Consider the following 22,343-nt stretch of genomic DNA (forward strand, 5'->3'; position numbering starts at 1 on the left):
GAAACAGGACACTGTGTCCTTTCCTGAATCATTTTCAGAGATGACATTAACACAATTGTCCCATAGCCACAGGGTAATCTCAGTAACATCCTCATGGGGAATTGAAGCTAAGCATCAGAACCATCAAACAATCTAGGTAACCAAATACAGTTTCTAAATATGTGGAGTTACTTAGAAGTGAGCCATTCAACATTAGGGAATATTTGCCACCGACTACGATTTTAATTTTCTTACAGTTATCCTGAGCAGTTCTCTTCTGACAGCAGTTTTGTACCAGAGTCATTTGTTTCTTAAGGTTGCCTATTTCATTCTGCTACAGCTGTCATCACTTAGCTGAGGGGACTACACATAAAGTTTGTTTTAAAAAAGCAATCAGATCATTGAGGTATAATTTTTAAAAAAAGGGGGAGCAACTAAATCAACCCTTGACATTTTCTTAGAATAACTGGGATTCTGTCTTAACCTCCTGCATCTTGGCTGGTCGCCATATTCCTGTCCTTGGAAATATCAATGACAGGTGAAAAGTTAATGAAAGTTACCAGGAGACTTACATTGTTGAACATTTCAGGATTGTATTCAGTTGTATATTACAGAAATTGGACAAACAATGGCTCAGACAAGTAAGGATTTTAAACAATCTTATATCACAAGGCATGAAGTTGAAAGCCATGTAGGACTGATACACAGTGACCCATGGGCTGCTACTGTGTCTGGACACAGAGGTGAAAAGGCTGTTATACTTCTAGGTATCACATCCATGTTTAATGAAGGAGAAGGAAATGGTAAAAATTCACACCAACATTGTGTCTGTAGAAAGCCGCATTTTTCCATGAAGACCTCCACTTATATTGTAACAGGGAGGATCTGGCCAGATTGCTGGGCAGAGGGGAGCAGGGATCTCCAAGGTGGCAGGAGAGCCTGCCTTCCCCGGAGCAAGGAGGGGCCATAGGAGGAGGCTGCCTGAGGCAACAGTAAACAAACAAGCATGGCACTGAACCAGCCCAGCACACCAACCTGCGTTGCCCCGGCAACTGAGCAGCGTGGCTGGTGACACTACAGGAAAGAGCTTGCGCAGGCTGAAAAGGTCACCAACACACATGTATTGGGGAGGTGAATATGGTGATGCCCTGTTCCAGGCAGCGACATTATGCCCCTGCGCATGGATAGAAACCCTCCTACCTGCTGCCAATCATGGCAGCAAGAATGAGGCAGAGATCCCGTGCGGGCTGACGTGTGTGATGAAGGTCAGCCTAGACTGGCTGGCAAGCTGGAAGTTCCCACAATGCACAGGACTTTGAAGCCAAAGATTTAAATGGAGGGCAGGAGTCTCGGCCCTCTTTTGCATTCCCCTCACACACCATTTTTGGGGTTGGTAGTGAAGCATTAAGGGGACCCAGCAAATGCCGGCTCCTGCTTGGGGTCCTTGCTTTGCCCTTGCTTGCCTGGGTGGGTGCAGGGTTGCACAGGATGTTCACCTGTGCACCAGCGGCAGCCCAGGTGCTGCAGCTCCATACAGCACAAATGTCCCAGACTGTGCTCCTTCTCTTGCTCTGAGAGCAGCACACAGACGTGCAGGCCAGGAATATTCACCCCCGCTAGAGCCATGAGCAGTCTTGGACCCCCGGGCCCTGCAGCTGGAGCCCCTCACACAACTGGCTGCAGTGATCTGGTGGCGCACCCGGGCCTCAGGACAGGAAAGAAGCTGCAGCGAGGCAGTGGAGATGCTGGCCCCACAAGTGCACACTCCATGGAGAGACAGCTGGAGAGCTGGAGACCTGTTTGGGAACAGCCTTGGGTCCCAGGACAACAGGTAGGAGTGGGGTGTCTGAACACTGACTCTGGTACCAGAGGTGGCTGGCTTCTTTGTGTTTTGCATAAGAGAATGCCTTGGAAGTAGAAAGTCTCCATCTCCTCCAAACTGGGCAAACTTTTAATAAAACCCTTTTTGCTTCCCCATCAATTATCACGCTGTGCTTGTGTGTGGCAGCATATGGCTTAGCCCCACTGTGTCTGGTAACAATACCCACTTAGCTAGACCTGGACAACGTGACCCCCCTTAGCTGCGAGGTGGCCTGAGGAGTATTTTCAGTGCAACACACTGCTTCCCTCTAAAACTTAGGGTGATGGGTAAGGGAAAAATGGATAGTGGGTGGGTAGCTGGTGTATCTGCCTCAGTTATTTTTATAAGATTTTTCTATAACATTAAAAAGAACATAACTATAAATTCTAAAAAAGTTGGACCCCAAACCTACTTGTTTTTCATACCAAATGTTGGACTAAAAAGATATTTATTCACCCACTCAGGAATCACTACTATACACATATTCTGACTGGGAACTGTAAGCTGTACAGAAACAAATGAGACACGTACCTGCTCTCAGGGAGCTTACAGTCTGGTAGATGAGAGAAACTGGTTTTTAAAGAAAGCTGTGAAAGGGGTGAAGGAAATCAGAATATATCACTCTAAATATGCCTTTGACATAATAATTATTTTGTGCTGAAGGCAAATAAGAAGCAACACAGAAAAGCTTCCACTTTTCTGCCTAAAGTCAGAATATAAATTCTCCTTTCACTGAAGACAGAAACAATTTTCTCAGCCTAGAGGTGGCACCAGAGGTATCTGCAGAAATTCCTTCCCACTCCCACAGCTTCCTCCTATACGGTTCCCTTCCCACAGTGTGCTGCCACCCTGGGACGCCTGGGACTGCTCCTCCTTGTCCTGTCGTTTCTCTGCAAATTCATTGCTCTTTGTTGAAGATGCTGTATAAGCTGGCATTCTAAGCCGCCATTTTGAATTACTATTGGTTTCGTTTTCTCCTGCGTGAAATGTACTGAAAGTACATTTTTTTTTCTCGTGCTAATCTGTCTTGTTAATGATCCCCAGCTGAAAACCTGAAACGGGTAGAGAAAAAAGTTTGTTGCTTTCCTTACCCTAGTGGCTAGCAGAACAACAGAAACACTGATGAGTGTTATTTGGGAGATTGGAAAGGGAACTTCAGGAACAACTTCATTCCAGAGCTGAGTTAGTCAGTGAACAATGTCTTGAAAGCATGAAGCACTGGCTAGAAGTGTTGCCTGGGGTGATTTGGGGGAACTAGGGCGTTTTCCTTATATATAAGCAAAACCACATAAGAATCAAAGAGCTTATTGATGGTACAACAGGACTCAACCAACTCTTTTCTTTCTTTTTTTTTTTTGCATAACACTATGAGGGGACACAGAAATTAAACTCAAGCGAAAAGAAAAATAGTCGATTATCAGAGAAAACTTTTTCAAAACAAAATGATATAAATTCCCAGACTTGTTGCTGAGAGAGAAAGCCCCAATAAATGTAGGATTAAGTTCTCCGGAGAGTTTAAATAAAAATGGCAATTTTGTTTTCCCCTACCACAGCAACGCAATAGTGCTGCATTAGCATGTAATAAAGGGTTCCCAGGCAGGCTAGCCTGGGGGGTTAAGTAGAATCTGTAATTCCATAGTTCATCTTTCCCAACTATATTGCAAGATCCATCACTTCCTCTGGCTCAAAGGGCAGGAATGTCTCCATGGAGTATCTCAGCATCTTTATTACTCAGAATTTTCATTTTCTTGGTCCCACATTTTTACAGTGGCTAGACCCTGACTGACAGTTCCCAGTGAAATGGAAACTTCCATGCTATGTGGGTACCATTGCTGATAAGTGAATCCCTAGAATATCTGGCTAAGTGTTTCTCTTGTTCTCTCTGCACAACCAGATATCTCTTATTTTGGCTGCCATTGTTAACTTCCAAGTACCATTGTCAAAACATTCTGCCGTCACCATCTCTGATACTAGAAAACGTTATCTATTGATCAATGTAATTTGCCTTTTAAAAAATTGGAACTCTCTTAGGAAACAGAGCTCGTCCTTGAAGTTTCATATAAAGAGTCTCTAATAAATGGACTGCTACTTCCATAAGGGTTTAGTAGGATTAAAAGAACATAAGGAATGCTTCAGGCTTCCAGACACCAGCAACAGTGGGAAGGATACAGTAAAGTAAAGGCAATTCTTGAGATCGGTGAGAAAGGCCACTTGGAGGAGCCCCAGGGCAGTCACTCTAAGTTCAGAAGGACACAGCTATTGACAGACCTGGCACGGAGGAAGGGAGAGGGCACAGGTGTCTTGATTTTCTTCTCTCCCTTCCCAGTGTTCTGTAGGTTCCTTCCGTTGGCCAACCCCAAGGAAGAAATGGAGGAGCACCCCCTAGGCACAGAGCAGGTGAGGGAGGACATCGGCTCTGTTGGGAGGCAGGCGAATGCAGAATAACCAGAAATCACTCTGCTTATTTTTTAGGTTGACAACACTGATTTTGTATAGTCTAGAAAACTCCAACTACCAGACAGCAAATTACACCTCAAATTCCGGTTAGGATCAGATCTGCTGGTACTTCGGCATTTAAATTAGAGGAGGAATCCAGTAACATTAACTAGAGCCTTTTTAAAAAGACTCTCTTTTAAAAACCTGGGTGTGAATTATGACTTCACTGATTAGCTTGGTCAAGTCACTTTGCATCCATAGATGCAACAGTTTTTCCCTTTAACAAATAGGATAAAGTCATAGAATCATCAGGAAATAATTTATATTAAGCAATCATCATGGTGACTAACACACTGTAAGCACTTTATAAGTGTTAGCTAATTTGGCTATTTTAACCATGTAGCTTTGGGTATAGTAATCATATCTACATCATAAAATTGTGAGAATTAAATAAAAAGATAAATGTAAAGCACTTATAAAAAAGGCCAAAAGCTATTATTATTATTGAAAATCATACTTTAAGAAATATTCACTACAATTTTGAATTTTAGCACATTGTCATGTCTTAAAAAGCAGGAGATAAAACAGTACATACAGGATGGTCCTATGTTTTATATACTATGATGCCCAGTGATGAAATTTAAGTTATTTTAGAAAAAAGGCTGCATTTAAAGGTTGCTAGCTATTAATAGTAGAAATAGCACACCACCGTAATGGAACCTGACTCCATTTGGAAAGGATACCAGAATGGCCATTTAATTTTACTCATTATGGAAAATGACCCACATCACTGACTAGCCCACAGATCTTGAGAAATTACCCTTAGGGGATTCTCTGTGATAGAGTGTGGTTTCTGACTTAGAAGTAATGATGCCTGATGCACATTTAATTATGCACTTTTACATCATAATGTTCTTATGGTATAAAATTGTCTTATGCCTTGAGAAATGAGAAAGGTATTATGTCCATTTTTTGAGGTGAGGTAGACTCGAGAAAGGTGGTGTAGGATTGACAATAATAATGAGAACCATGGGACCCACATGAACTCTAAGGAGCTCTATAATGAATAAAGGAAGAACCTTCTAAACTTAAAGAAATTCAGTCCTGCTTAATATATTCTATGCCTCAATGCATACAGTAAGTTGAGAAAAATTGAGAATTCAGTGTAAATCATTCATCAACATATTGATTTGATAGATAAAGATTTTAGAAAGATAAAGATTGACAAGTAGACAATAATGAAAGAACATCTAGATTAAACATCGGCATTCTGAAATGCTGAAGACATTTATTTAATTTTCCAGAACAAAATGAAGTTGAAAAAATCATGAAAGATGATGCAAATGAATGTTTTATGCCAGCAACTGTGTTTGCCAGTGGTATTTTAAACTGCTGTCCCTCCTTCCATCTTCACTGTAACCCCTCCACTTCAGGTATGGTCGTGATTTGTCGAGACCTGAAACCCTTCAATGGCTTCCATTCACACGTTTAGTAAAAGTAAAACTCTGTGCCCTGATGTTTAAACCTGTACCTCTTCTTGCTCCCAAATAACTTGAAAACTCATCCACAAATCTCCTGCTCACTGACCATGCTCCAAATACCATTGGATATGTGAAATTTCTTGTCCCCTCAGGGGTTTCCTATTTGTTCTCCCTTCAGCCTGGAACACATTCCTTCAAAACACATTGTTGGCTTTTTATTTTTATTGTGGCTTCATTTTAAATGTCACCTTCTCGGAGAGGCTCTCTAAACTGCTTAACTAGTTTCCTTTCTTTGAGGCTCATCTCATTACATGGAATTATACATTTTATTTATTTTCCTTCCCGTGGATCTACCAGCCTTACTGCCTTGGGGAAAATTACTGGTCTACAATATCTGGGCAGCTCAGAAGCCCCACTGGGAGGCAGAGCTGGTTACAAGTGGTGCAGGCTGACCAGCGGCACCTCATGCTTTCACTACTAACTCCCTATCAACCTCAACCTCACCATCCCCATTGCCTACAACCTAGGTTTTGATAGGCCAGCGTAAGCATACCGCCTCTTCCATATGCTGCTTAGTTTTTGGAGGTGTTGCCTGACCAAAAGTTAGCAGATACTCTCTTCAACCTTGTGCAATGTTTGGTCCTGTGCAAAGGACCCACTGAGACATTTGGTTCATGCCAGAAGGTCTTTGGTGCTTGGTCCACTGACAATACAGTTACAATACAATTATTGGACCAATAAAACATGATAGTATTTTTGTTTGTTTTAACCATACACACCAAAAGTGTACAAGCACCATGGGCTCTTTGAACCCAGGGGCATTTTCTAACTGCATGTTTTCGACAGGACCAAGCATTAAGGACTTCACAGCATGGGCCAGACATCTCCATGGACGTCTGCACAGGGGTAAATGTGCACTGACCCTCTTCGCCAGCAGTTCTGTGGTATCTGGATTTCCCTGCTAAAGGTTTTGACTAAAATAATGGCAAAAGTAGAACTTGATATGCAACCAAACTGTCATATAAATGGGAGCTATAATAAAATCTATTCCGGCAAATAAGACTTCAAGAGATTTGCAACAAAACAACTCATTTAAAAAATTCTATTAGAGGAAATCATGAAATAAAAGGGTCAATAAATGTTGGAGTTTGTTATAAGAGATATAGAAAATAAGGATGATAAAATACTATCAAATTCCATATCAGCATACACGTCAAAAAAAGGCTGAGATTTAAAAATGATAATAAAAATTCTTAAACAAGCAATATTCTGGAAAATATCATGAGTACACAGAAACCATGTGTTTTATGGAGGAAAATATAAAACCATTTCTAAATTTAAAGAATTGCTGTGTGTAAATACACATAAATGTGGGACTTAAATTAGGGGCAATTACAATAAAAGCAGAGTTGAATGTATAACTCATAAACTAAAAAAATTTTTGAGTGACCAGTGAAAAGCAGGAAAGAGGAATAATGTACAAAAGTAGAAAATAGTCAAAAAATTGCAAAATATCTCTTAAGACTAAATTTTTAAATGTAAAGTGTTCAATTATTAAGACAAAATCGTTTTTTTTTTCTTAAAGGTTCTAAAGCATGTTTTCTGCAAAAGAGATATTAAAAATGAAAAGGCAAAGAAAGGTTAAAAATGCAAATTTGGAAAAGACCATATCAGTGAATGTGAACTGAAGAGATCTCATGCAGCAATCTTAACAGTTAGAAAAGAAAAAGTACAAAAGGCATAGAGAGAGGTCATAAACCGGTAAAGGCAAAGACAGAGCGGGAAGACACAATCCTTCTGAGCACATGTGTGTAACACGTAATATGATTTCAAACCACATAAGAAACAAATGATAGAATTGTAGGGAGAAACTAACAGATCTTATTAATTATAAATGTAGATGTTGATACCTTCAAAATCCCTAAGCCAAACAGCCAAAAACCCCAATAATATCAAATATCTAAACAAATTAATTAGTAAGTCAGGGCATTAGGTAATTAAAATCGCTCTATCAAAAAACCAAAATACACTTATGCACACACAGAGAAAATAAAATTTACAAGTTTGTGTATTAAGCTCCGGAGAAAGCTTCATTTTATCCCTGCGAGAAGTGTCAACTGTGTCACCAGAAGTGTCAACTGTGTTCTCTGACTATAATTTAATCATATTACATGTTAACAACCAAACCGTATGATTCAAAGCTAAATAATGTTTCACTTAATTATCAGTGGATTAAGAAGGAAACTGAAAAATGTTTAAAACTGAATAATAATGAAAACAGGAATAGACAAAATCTGTGAGACAAACATTATGTGAAAGCAGTAATTACAATAAAAGTTCAACTCCAAATAAATGTATCAGTAAATATTTAAGAAAAAAAATGAATATCAAGAGAGCAAATTCAAAGAAACATAAGAAGAAAAATAATGATAAGGACAACAAGATTAATAAAATAAGGAACAGACAACAAAAGAGCATTAACAAAATCAGTAATTGATTCTTACATATTTTAATAACAAACTTTTGGAAAAACTGGTCATAAGAAATTACAAACTAAAATATAGAATAAAAATGGTGAAATATCTACCATGAAATGGTGAAATTAGTGAGAGAATAATATAAATAATATTTTAAAAAGCAGATCAAGTGGATAAATTACTATAAAAATAAAAAAGCCAAAATTAAAGAGGAAATTGCAAAATTAAATAAATCAACAAGCATTAAATAAAGTCAAATGAAAGGTAATAATATGCCCCCCACATAAAAATCCAAATCCTTATTATTTTATAGAAAATTCTGCAAACATTTCAAGGAATACTTATCATATACAAGTTATTCTAGAAATTAGAAGGAAAAGAGTTAAAATTACTTCACTAATTTTGTGAGTCTGATGAAATTGGTTCTAAAACCAGCTAAGGGCAATCAGAGAAAATAAAGTTGTAGCCTTATTTTACTTCAATGCAAATGCAAACATGTTAAATAAAACTGTGCTGAAAAATATATATATGAAAAATTTCAAATGTATTATGATCAAGATTAATTATTGCAAAAATGCAAGCATAGTTCAACACAAAAGATTTTGTTTGCTATAATAATAACCAAGGAGAAAATATACATTAATCACAACAGATGCAGAAAAATGCATCTGGTAGAATTCAACACTAATTTATAATTATAAAAACATACAAATCTATGAAAACTACAGAATAAAATGAACTTTCACTTAGTAAGGATTTTATTTAATTTTTTAAAAGATTTCATTTATTTATTATTAGAGAGAAGGGAAGGGAAAAAGTGAGAGAAACATCATTGTGGTTGCCTCTTGTGCTCCCCCTCCTGGGGATGTGGCCTGCGACCCAGGTGTGTGCCCTGACTGGGAATCCAACCAGCAACCTTTCAGTTCGCAGGCTGGCACTCAATCCACTGAGCCACACCAGCCAGGGCAAGATTTTTTAATAAAACCCATTATAAATATTTTTAATACAGAAACATTAAGATTGGAAAATATAAGAAAATCTCTTTCTGCACTATTTGACATAGTATTGGAGATTCTAGCCAACACTAAAAGAAAAAAAAAATAAGTGAGATGTAAGGAATGGCATAAGCTAGTGAAGCTGTCATTATTTTTAGATGAAAAAATGTCAACAAACTATTAGAAATAAGAGTTCAGCAAACTAACTGAATATAAAATAAACTAACAAAACTGATAACATTTATCTGTACCAAAAATAACCTAGCAAATAGATTTAAAAGTACATCATTCACAATAGCAACAAAAACTATTAAACATCAAATGAACTCAATAAAAATGTACAGAATCTTTGATAAATTAAATTACTGATAAGTTACACATATGCATACCTTATAATCTGGTATTATCATACTGAAGAACTTATTCTAAATATATCTGATGCAGAACAAGGTCTAATGGCATGGTTATTGCAGCATATCATGTGTTGACAGGGAACTGGAGTCAATTAATATACCCTTCAATAGAAACTAGCTCCCACCAGTAGAATACAAAACAGCAGTAGAAGCAATAAATGAATGTATACACAACAACATGGAAAGATCTTAAAAGCATGATTCTGAGCTAAAAGAAATAGAAACAGAAGGCTATCTTTACTGCAGTGTCATCTATACAAACTTAAATTTCATGCACACACAATAACAAAGCATGTTTTGCAAGATCACATAAACACAGAAATCCATGAGACCAAACATGGAAGAATGGTTGTCTATTGTTGTGTCTAGAGATGGGGAAGAGGTGAGTGAGAGGAACGGTGCTAAAAGGAAATAAGTAAATTAAGATGCACCTAAAATATAACAACAAAGGAGCTGACACAGACAAATAAAAGTAGAGTGCCATAAACTGACAAATATACTTAATCCAATCTTTTGCACGGCATGCTGATGTATAAAATAACCTCATTCTATATTTTTAAGTAGCTATAATCAGAGCCCCTGTAACAATGGCAGCCAAGGGGAGCTGAGAATGGTTAAGGCTGGGTGCACTGGTAACGAACAGATCCACAAGACAAATGAGGAGAGAAAGCAGCACCATTGCTTCTGTGCCGTGTCCATCTTTCTTACAGCAGAGCAAACAAGACAGCAACACATTGATTTACAGTAAAAGGGCCTATCTCTGCAACCAGAAGGGCTGGAAACTTTTTTTTTTTTTTGGATGAGAGCAAATTACTCTTTTAAGAAAGTCACTGAACATCTAAAGAGAGGCTTTGAAAAATAAGTTGATAAAATAAGAGGGTGCTTTATGTGTCTTCTCAAAGAGCATCATAATTTTCAGCTCTAGAGTAGCCATTTTTCCTACCTTACCTGGTTCAACTGCAACACAGGTGATTATAGACTTTATTAGGGACAATCCTGAAGTGGAGAGATTAATGATAGCTTGTGTTACTAGTCTGAGTTCCCTTAAGGCATAATGCATAATACATAACTTCATTATTATGCCCTAGAATAAGAAAGGGGGAGGGTCTTGCTCAGGGATAAGATAAAAGTGGGGATTTCAGACTGAATCCCAGAGGTGACTGGCATTTAGGGAAATGAATATTATTTCTTGCAAACGATTCTTGTTTGCTGCCAAGTGCCGATTGAGGATGCTTTCACTTGAACTCCAAAATGAAATAACCTCTCTGGGACTTCATCAACTTCTTTCAGCTAGTTTGTTTTGGCTGGTTATCTGAATTTTGTTTTATTTCTAAAATCTATCTGGAGTGAAAAATTATTTGCTTTTAGCTTCTTTAGCAAGAACCCAATTTTTATACTCACTGACAAAAAAGAACACATGATAGATTTTGGCATGATTTCCAAAGTTCCTACTTTGGAATCTAAAATGATGTTATTAATCTCACTGATAAAGGCATTATATTTATTCCACAAAGAAAAAAGAATTAGCGCTCTCTGCTCCTCCTGTTTGACAGACAGCTGTGTCTTCCTGCGCAGTGCCAGCCTTAACCCTGACACACGATGGTGAAGGTCAGAGTGAACAGATTTGGCTGTATTGGGTGCCTGGTCACCAGGGCTGCTTTTTACTCCAGCAAAGTGAATACTGTCACCATCAGTGATCCCTTCATTGACCTCAACTACATGGTCTACATGTTCTGGTATGATTCTACCCATGGCAAGTTCAAAGGCACAGTCAAGGCTGAGAATGGGAAGCTTTTCATCAATGGAATGCCCATCTCCATCTTCCAGAAGCAAGATCCTGCCAACGTCAAATAGGGTGATGCGGGTTCTGAATATGCTGTGGAGTCCACTGGTATCTTCACTGCCATGGAGAAGGCTGGGACTTATTGAAGGGTGGAGACAAGGGGGTCACCATCTCTGCTCCTTCTGCAGATGCCCCAACGTTTGCAATGGGTATGAACCATGACAAGTATGACAACTCCATGGAGACAGTCAACAGTGCCTTCTGAATCACCAACTGCTTATCCCCCCTGGCCAAGATCATCCATGACAACTTTGGCATCGTGGAGGGACTCATGACTATAGTACGTGCCATCACTGCAACCCAGAAGGCCGTGGCCCCTCTGGGAAGCTGCGGCATGATGGTCTAGGGGCTTCCTAGAACATCACCCCTGCTTCTACTGGTGCTGCCAAGACTGTGGGCAAAGTCACCCCTGAAGCGAATGAGAAGCTCACTGGCATGGCCTTCTGTGTCCCCACCCCCAATGTGTCAGTTGTGGATCTGACCTGCTACCTAGAGAAAGCCACCAAAAATGACATCTAAAGGGTAGTGACGCAGGTATCAGAGCCCCCCACCCCCTCAAGGGCATCCTGGGCTGTACTGAGGACCAGGTTGTCTCCTACGACTTTAACAGTGACATCTACTCCTTCACCTTTGATGCTGGGGCTGGCATTGCCCTCAATGACTACCTTGTCAAGGCCATTTCCTGGTATGACAATGAATCTGGCTACAGCAACAGGGTGGGGGACCTTATGGTCCATATGGCCTCCAAGGAATAAGAGCCCCCTGGACCGCTAGCCCCAGCAACAGGAAGAGAGGCCCTCAGCTGCTGGGGAGTCCTTGCCCCAAATCAATGCCCCAACACGCTAAGAATCTCCTGAGTTCCGGTTTCCATCCTAGACCCCCTGCAGAGGGGAAGGTCTTAGGGAGCCCTGCCTTGTCATGCACCATCAATAAAGTTCACTGTACCCAGCCAAAAATAAGAGAGAATATTTTTCTATTTATCTAAGAACCTCATTGGAATTGAAGGCATTACTTTAAGAAATGTAAAATGTGCCAGCAATGTAGTCTCCAGGGTATAGATTCAATGTACTAGGAATAATAAAATGCAACTATTTGACTTTTATTATCTCTAACATTTTTATTGTTCATTTCAGCTCACAGTCATTGAGGGCCTGGTATTTCTAGATATTCTCTGTGGCACAAAATATAAATATGCCCTGACTCCTACATCAGGGAACTTAAATATCAAAACTTGAAGAGGAAGATACACATATTACTAATTGTAATGCAATATGTAATGAGCAAAATAGCCCAACAGAAATCTAGAGAAAGTAACATGGGTGGTATAGTAGAGGGAGGAATTCATTTCTGAGAACAGAATCTGGACACTGTCCGTGGAGGAACTGCTTTAAACGGGAAGAGATTATATAGGTAAAATGGGCAATTCCAAGTACTCCTAGCACCCCTCTCTCACCAGAGTAAGTAAGTCGTCAGTTCAAAAGTGATGTTAGAACTATGTAGAATATAAAGTTACATGTTCATTGCACACTTTCCATCCCCTACATAATCAATAGCGTGTGCTGACTGATCAGATGGGGTGGGAGTAAAGGGCAATGAGTGAGAGGAATACCAGTAGCAGCAGCGTGCAGACTTTGATTAGAGGGAACATAATGACCCCTGCAGTCGTTAGGGAAAAGGGTAGAAAAGTGAGGTTTACAGGGTCTGTTTAGGGCTATTGACTGCAAAATGCCAACGTGGCCCAGCAGGCAGCTAGAACTGGGGTGTGAGTGGAGTCATCCCATCAAACTGGTGATTGAAGATGGAAGCAAATAAAATGTATTTCCTAATGCAATCAGTTGGGCTGCTATAACCAAGTACCATAGAATGGGTGGCTCAAACAGCAGATATTTAATTCCCAGATTAAGGTGTCAGCAGATTTGGGGCTTGGCTGGAGCCCTTCTCCTGGCTTGCAGATGGCCAGCTCTCCATGTGCTCCTGTGGACTCTTCTTTTTACTTGAGTGGAGAGAGACCTTTCTGTCTTCTTGTTCTTAGGAGGGCATTAATCCCATCATCGGTGTCCCACCCTTGCGACCTCCTCTACACCTAAAAACCCAACTCCCTCCCATCGGCCTGAACTCCAAATACCATCGCATCAGGGGTTAGGGCTTCAACGTATGAACTGGTGGCAGGGGCCCATAAACATTTAGCTCATAACAGTTCCCCTAGAATAAAGTACAGGGGGAAGAGGAAGAAAGAAGAGAACCTACCTTATAAGGATGTATGTTGGGGGTGGGAGTGGTGAGGTAAAGACTGGAGGAGATGAGAAGCAAAGAAGGACTACCAAGAATCAGAAAAGGAGGAACTGAACCAGAGGACTGCGACAGTGAGGTAGAGAAACATCCCCCAGCAAGACAGCTCTGGGTCAGAGCATTGAGGAAGAGGTAGCAGCTCACTGGGCCAGACACTACAGAAGTAAATATGAAAAGGCCAAGAAAAGGCCATGGGTGTGGCTGGTAACAGGTTTCCACCATCGCCCACCAAAACAGAAAGTAGAATCTTTCTATGAAAACTTTTGTAAGCTGAAATGGTGTAAAGCAAAGAAGCAATTACCATTCATTTATATTTTAAAAGTTTTTAGAATTCTAAAAACAAATAACCTACTAGATCATACCAAATAACACGTAAAACCTAAAATAACACTAACATATAGTAAAAGCCGGAATTATACAAATACACAGACTGCTTAAAAGAGAAATGACATAGATACAATATAGTTTCACTTATTAAAATAACTAACTTCTCCCTACATATAAGATAATAGTGGAATACCGCACTTTGTTACGCCCATCAAGCAGTAGACTTTCCCTCTCATCCATTACTGGCTGCCAACTGAAAGAGACCACTTCGCTACTAGCAGAATCAATAGTAACTTTGGCAGCTTTCAAGATTCTTTTTCTTTGCGTGTAAATAGCATGAATAGTGAATGCAGGCAAGTTCAACACACGCACAATGTCTGTATTTCATTCACCATGATTGAAAGGTTTAATTGTGCCCAGTTTAATGCTAAGCATAACACCCTTGCAAGTTCTCTTAGGGTTTCCTGATACCTTAGGACACACCTTGCTAACAGATGCACAAATAAATGGAGATAGAGCTCACAGACACGGTGCAAAGCTCTGGCAACCTGATGCTGAGATGCTGAGTGTGATTCCTGGGGAAGGGGCTTTACGGGGGGCACCACTCTCCTTGCTCAGGGCGCGCGCTGCCTCTGTGACAGCTTCCTGCAAAACAAATGCTGAGCCCTATTTTTGCTTTTCGCCTTTTTTTTTCACACAAGCAAAAATCCTCTTGGAATTTATTTTGGTTAGCAAAAACAGGTACGAATATAGGTCTTTTGTAAAAGCCAAGTGGTGTAACACAAACTTTTGAGTAGCAGAAGATACCTGTTTTTGATATTCTTTAAACCTTAACACTGCTAGGTGCTGTCTTAGGTGGTTTTCTTTAATGATAACATTACGCAGGCTCCATAAAAATGCTTTATCTAAATCAGCTTTCCCTCTGGTTCCCTACCTGCGGGATAAAACATAATTCAGGTTTAGTCATCCAGTTAACTTATGAACACGTTAGGAAATTAAATTAACACTTTCGAGTCAGTGCTGCTCTAGTGACCAAAATAATGGTCTTGAGTCTCGTCCAAGTTAACAAAGCTCCCGAGTGCTTAATTAATGGACAGTTTGAATCGTGTTTACAAGAGGACATTTCCTTGTGCTCTAAGTTCCTCTCTGGCACTAAGTTTTCTACAAGGGTATCAATTAGTACCTTGCAACGACTAAATGGATTTCTCATTCCATCCTTCACCAAATGACCCCTAAATTTACAATCGCTATAATCAGTCACTATGTTGTGTACATAGTGCTTAGAGCTGTCTTCATAAAATATTTGGAGATTACTTGCTAGCATTATGCACTTGAGTTTAGAGTCTCCAATTAAAATTTAAAAAGCATTTCTTTACTATTTCTAAAAAGCCAAACAAACAGGTAAATGGTGGGAAACAATCCAACAAAAGAAGTGCATTAAAATAACCCCATCGTTATGGTATCAAATTAAAAAAGCATTTATTGGCTTAGCTCTTAATATGAACATGAAAAATTTAAGCATAAACATAATTATCAAAGTAACAGGAGGTTATATAGTTGATTAGTATCTTGTCTTCAATTATTATTGAATTAAAATCACCATGAAGACAAGTCTTGATTTCTTAAAAAAAAAAAAAAGATGAAGAAAGGGCCACTGAATGCTGCTTTGTTATTGTTTTGTTCTTTTAAAAGAGGCCAATTCTGTGGGAGAGGACTGCTGACAAGAAGTGATAAATCCAATGCAACATACCGGTCTTTGCATTATTAGGCAGCAAATGGTTGAGCTTATCATGTGCCTAATTGTAGCTTTTATTAAAGAATGATAAATACTAAAGCAATAGTAAATATAAGAAGAACTAGAGCAGGCAAGATTTCTTGAACTCTTATTTTGTGCTAGCATTTTAAGTGTCATGTAATATTTATTAAATCTTCACTATAACCCTCTGCACTAACACTTTAATTATCTATTTTAATATATATTATAACTATCACTATTTTAAGGTTAGAAAAATGAGGTTCAAGAGACTAAACAAGTTTAGCAAAGTCGTAACGTGTTGTTTGGGTTTTTAAATCATAATTTCTATATTTCTCATCTTTTTTAAAGAGGTCTATCTCTTAATAGTTTGAGGAAAATATGAGTATGTGGGAGAGCTGATTTATATAAACCTGTGGCAGTACGGGACATATTATTTCTTCCCCCACCCCAAATATAAGCCATATTCTTCCATCATTTTCCACTTACTTTGCATATTTCTACCTTTACTTGTGATCTCAGCTGGGTGCCAGACTAAAGCGTGTTGAGTACCATATTTTAAAACAAACAGGAAAAGCCTTGTTATCACGCATATAAGATGGAGGTCAAGAAGCTGGAGTGAATGCCGGCTCAGCTGTTGAATGGCTTTGGAAAATTATACTTAGCTCTTGATTTTTTTTGAAATGAAGTAATGACAAAGGACAAGTAGGCTCTGAAGTATTTTTAAAAATAGAAAACTCAACATCTGTACTATTTCTTTTATGAATTGCAAATTGGATTTGATAGTTCTTATACATAATACAAATAAATTAATATATGTGTAATATTTAGGACATTACAGCACTGCTGTTTTAAAACATTCTCATGTGCCTTTTTTTTCCATAAACAATAATTTTATAATTATGACGATACCAATTCTACATATTATCTAGTGGCCACAGGAATCAAATGAGACAATGCTTCTGGAGGCATTTTGTAAACTATAGCACATCATTAAAATGTACGTTGTTTTAATTATCATAACTTGGTTGAAACAATCTATTAAAGCATTAATCTTCAGCTAGAGGGATAGAAGGGAGGTACTGTGAAGCTATTGCCCGCATAAAAAATAGAGGCAGAAATCACAAGCTGCTCCACAGCCCACTGAACCATGGTCTCGGAGTTCACTCATCACTCTCGGAAGCAGCGTTCTCCCCCTCCTCTCCCCTCCACACCTCTTTCCCTTCCCCTGCTTCCTCCTGTGTCTACCCCTGATTGATTGTTAAGGCTCCAGTGACTTTAATTAGTTCTCTTTCTGGCATATTCTCTAGCTCTAACATCAAGAGGGGTAGCTGGGCTATTTATTTGTTCTTCGATTCTCCTCTCCCCGCTCCCCACCTATAAAGGGTTAAGGTCCCTAAAAGATTAAATTATTTGTAAGAGCATACTTTATTATTCAAATTATATGCATGATTCAGAACTTGGAAAGGCACCGCTGCACAGAGACCAACTCCGGCATTAAACCAATCTGGTTCCCCTCCTCTCCCTGGGCGATCACCCCATTTCCATAAAAGGAACGTGCCACCACTTACGGAGGTTTTTTTTACGTGACAAACACCATACTAGGTTATTTACTTAATTGTTTCAACTGAAGCCCTCAGTAAACCTGCAAAGTAAAGTTGTTATTCCCTCTATAAAAATGAGAAACTGAGGCTCAATAAAACTGAGGTACCCCAGTTCTTTTAGTTAAAAACATAGCTTTACTCCAAACTATGCATCAGGTAATGAATGGGGGCAAGATTCAAACAACTCTGATTGACACCAAAACCATTACACCACATTGAGGGAGTTTATTTATTTGGTTTTCTGTTTGTTGTGAAATCATTCACTAAATTTCAACGGTGATGTGTTTAGGACCATAAAGCAAAATAATTATCCTCTTAATACTGTACAGAGGATCACTTGGTCTAATTCTCTATATAATCTTCTAATGTGTGTAATAATTTCCAGGTTTTGTTCTTTCCTCTCTCAGACTTCATTTCATTTCTATTGCTCCCCCATCACAGTCTGTTGAGATTACTGTTTCCTCACTGTTTGTCTTGTGTGAGGACCCTTCTCCTCCTTGCCTCCATCCCCTACCCCTGCCCTCACTTAGGACTGGCCCAGATCTACCCAGGGGCCTGTGTGGAGTGTTTTGTTCAGGGCTCGCTCACCCTAACACGTTCTTCCTACCTAAGGCAATGCCCTCATTCCTCTCCAAAACATCTTTGGTTGGTTGGTTTGTTTGTTTCTGTTAATGAAGCTCATTCTGGTATATACAGACGATGAAAATTCTTCTTTGAAAATTGTTCACTATTTCTTGAATCTTTTCTCTTCTTTTTGCACTCAGCCACAGAATTCTCTCAGAATTTTCTATAACTCTATTCAAGGACAATCATTAGTTGATAGTTCAGTGATTTATATTAATATTTTATGTCCTTTTATCTCTCTCATTTCCCCTTTTAACTGTGAACTTTTCAAATAGCAGAAGCTATTATTTCTTCAACTTCCCATAATTTCCAAAACATTTATTTGCCCTTAATGAGTACCTCAGTGTTGATGACAATGGAGCAGCTCAGCACGCACTCATGCTTTCTTTATAATAGAGATAACACTCAAGTTAACAAGACTTGTAGGTACATCAAGGCTTTTCCAGAACTCATAAAAAGGGGGGATATAGATGCAATCATGGGGTTTATTTCTCTTCAGAAGTTTAGCATGCATTCTATTTCAACAGAAAATCCAATTTGATAATCTGTGGAACATAAGGGCATTTGTCATTTTACAAATTAAAACTTTTCAACATCTGTATTCTCCTTTCTATTGTCACAATTTTGATGTTATAAAAATACTCAGTAAAATTTGACATGATTTTCCAGATGTTACAATAAAAACTATGAGGTCAAGTCCCCCTCCATTTTGTCCAGATAAAGTGAACTAAGTCTATTTTCCCATCATGCATTTCTGTAACTTAATTGCATGGTAGAGTCAAGTTGTAGAGAGTTTGGGACATAATCAGCCTCTTCTATAAACAACTCATGTGAGGTCATAAGCTTGCTAACATTATGAACTACTTCATCTACCCATAAGCAAGTAATTAGGTCATTTACCAAGAACAAAGCTGTGGCTGTCAAAAACACACCTCTAACCCTGGTCTTTGAAGTAGAGTCTGCTGAGTCAAGTTCACAGCCTGGATGCACCTTCTGGGATGTTCATTCTTCCCCTACAGGTTACTTTTTAAAATCACTAATTCAGCTACTCCAAACTGGGCATCTAACCAAAACCACGTATGTCGGATTTCTTAAACACACTTTCCTCCCTCTACACTCTCTTTCTGCAAGCAGTGTAGTTCACAATGGTTAGCAGTGGCCTTACTAAATAGTAAGTGGCCTTACTATTTAACTTCGCACAGCATACAGGTGTGCTCAGGAGGAGGCCCCCCCCCCCCACTCCGGCCTTTCCTTCCTTGATGATTCTTTGGAGACACCCTCCACTGGGCACAATGACTCTGCTGGTGAAGGGAGTGGAATGAACCACAGCTGAGGGAACCCCACTGGAAAAGCCAAGCACACACAGACATAATAAGCAATAAAAAATCCATCTGTTTTGGAAAAGACTGGCTATCTGTTCACCAAATCCATTTCCGCCTGGTAACACATAGAATGTACTTCCCACCTTTCCTTACAGTTGAATTTTACTGTGAGACTGAATCTGAAGCAGTGAAATGTGGCCAGAAATACTGTCTGTGGTCAGAAACAGGTGTCTCCCATGTAATTCCCATGGCTTTGCCTTGCCTGGAATGGAGATGACCTTCCACAGCACATCCTTAAATGTGCTCAATATGATAGATTCACAGGAAGGTAGCAGCCCAGGTTCATGATCTACCATTTCAAGGTAGGCCACCCGACAGGAAGAGCCATGCCAACTGTTACACGAGGAGGAACAAAACTTAATTTGCACTAAAATATAATACCTAAGTGAGAAGGCCCATCTATCAGAATCTGGTGTTATCTTAATACAGAAATGTGTACCCTGAAGTGAGTTGTTTCCATAGCAATAATCTGAAATGTGGGACATCAGTTTAGTGCTCAGATGTTGGCAGGAAACTAGTGTCAGGGATGTGGAAGGTAGAGACCTGCGTTATGCAGTGGCAGAGCATTTGGTCAAGATGCATCCGCTTCCAGGATGGCTGGAACATGTTGACCCCTGTCTGAAATATTTACAAAACAAAACAAAAAACCTACAAACGAATGAACAAACAAAACTTGCCTGAGTGCAGTAGAGATGGAATAAGAGCAGATGAATTCTGGAAAGGAGTCAACACTTGGAAGAAAAGAACGACTTCAAAAAGAATGTTCCATTTTCATAGCTTTTAGCCCAAGAACAGGCTTGGGGGGGGATGATGTGTAGGGTGACCACAGCTCTGACAGAAAACTCACAGTGTTTCTGGGATGAAGAACTAGTGGCGAGGCTTCATGCAACCATAACAGCTGCAAAGTTAGGAGGAACCCTGGGAAAAGCAGATCCTGAGAGTTGGGCCTCAAATTCTGCACAGAAACTCTACCCAAATCTCTGGCTATTCTCTGCCCCATATACAGGGAAGATGCCAAGCAGCATAACTAGTGATTAAAGAACTGAAATGTTATTTTAATTCCTACCCAAGGGAAGGCGTTTTCAGTTTGAATCCAAACTACTTCTACAAGAAAAAGAAATGAGGGGCGTGTGAATCAAGACTTGGCAAAGCACTGTGATAACATCCAGACTCTCCACATAAACTATCCAAAATATCTAGGATATAACCTCAAAATATAAAATATTCAAAATGTACAGAAGCAAAAAATAAAATTCATTCTTAAGAGAAAAGACAATCAATAAAGACTGATTCTGAGATGACCCAGATTTTGGACTTAGCAGACAAGAATTTTAAAACAGCTGTTATAGCTAAGCTCATAGAAGTGAAGAAAAATATTCTGATGAGTAAAAAGTATAGAAAAATCTCAGCAGAGAAGTAGATACTATAAGAAAGTCTATGGAAATTCTGAAACTAAGAACAGCATCTAAAGTTAAAAATGCGCTGGGATGGGCTGAACAGCAGAATGAAGATGGTAAAGCAGCCACTGAACTTGAAGACAGATCAGCAAAAATTAGTCAATCTGAAAAACAGAAGAAATATTTAAAGAAAGTGAAAATATTTTCAGAGACTGGGAGAACAATATAAAAGGTAGAATGCACCTGTAATTAGAGTCCCAGGGGAAGGTAAAATATATGGTGGAATAAAGTATTTGAAGAAATAATGGCCAACATTGCCCTAAGTTTTGGAGAGACATAAATTTACAACCCGAGAAGCTTGATGAAGTCCAGGAGACATAAATGCACATATAACCACACTTAGGCTGATCACAGTCAAACTGCTGACCAAAGTGAAAGAGAACACCTTTAAAATAGCCAGGAAAAAAATGGTAAGTTACATACAGGAAACAACAATTTCAGTGACCTCAGACTTTTCATCAGAAACAATGGAGGCTAGAAGAGAGGGTTATGACATCTTTCAAACATTGAATATGTGCTGAGGGGTGGGAGGTTGTGGGGAGTGTCAGCTTAGAACCCAGTGACTCCTTCAAGAGTGAAGGTGAAATGAGGACATTTTTAGATAAAAGTAAGCTAAGGAAAAATACCCAGTAAAAACATCATCTATGTTAAAGCAAAGGGCAGATCACATGCCTGCCGTGGCCGAGACCTAGCAGAAGTGGTAGGAGTCAGAACAATCATGGCTGCCAGCTCTCGTGTTTTATTCTTTCAGCAACGTATTACAAGGAGGATATAAAGTCAGGAGAGAGCCGCCTGGTTTGCAAGCAAGAATGAAAGGGAACAAGAAGAGCCCCCAAATTTAAGACTTTTAAAGGTTAGAGCAGTGAGCTGGAATTTAAATGAGTGAGAAATAAAATGCCATTTCATTAAGCCACTGAGATTTTGAGATTTTTCTTAATAGCAAGTAGATGATAAATCTCCTTCATTCAATGAGTGTACATCCATGTGCATGGGTAAATCAGGGTCAAGAGTTTATGAATTCTGGCTTGCTTATACCACCCAATTTTTGGACACTATTTTATGTTCCTTCAGTACTTACGAGAACTGGGACAACTTTATAAACCCTTTTAATAATTATTTTTTCACGTTTATGCTCCTATACCCTTTTTGAAATCTCTGTCTACGGACAGTTTAATATATATTGTTGATATAAATAAGTGAAAAAGGAAACCTGTTAGATCTATAATATGAGCAAATAACTATCATAAAATGGGCTTTTATTTTATTATTACCTATAGGGTAAAGAGTGTTTGCTTACAGACTTGCTAATGAGATTTAGACTGAAAATGGAAGCCCAACTCTCTACAACAGCATGAAGAATTGTGTTAAAAGCAAATAAATTGACTGATTTGTTGATGCAATTTCCTTCTTAAAATAGATTTA

General features: G+C 39.0%; 1 pseudogene; it reads left to right on the forward strand.

The window, feature by feature from the left end:
• Nucleotides 1–11,172: 11,172 nt before the first annotated feature.
• On the forward strand, nt 11,173–12,445 carry LOC114508832 (annotated as a pseudogene).
• Nucleotides 12,446–22,343: the final 9,898 nt, after the last annotated feature.

This window comes from Phyllostomus discolor, chromosome 11, assembly GCF_004126475.2.
Source record: "Phyllostomus discolor isolate MPI-MPIP mPhyDis1 chromosome 11, mPhyDis1.pri.v3, whole genome shotgun sequence".
NCBI classification, from domain to species: domain Eukaryota; kingdom Metazoa; phylum Chordata; class Mammalia; order Chiroptera; family Phyllostomidae; genus Phyllostomus; species Phyllostomus discolor.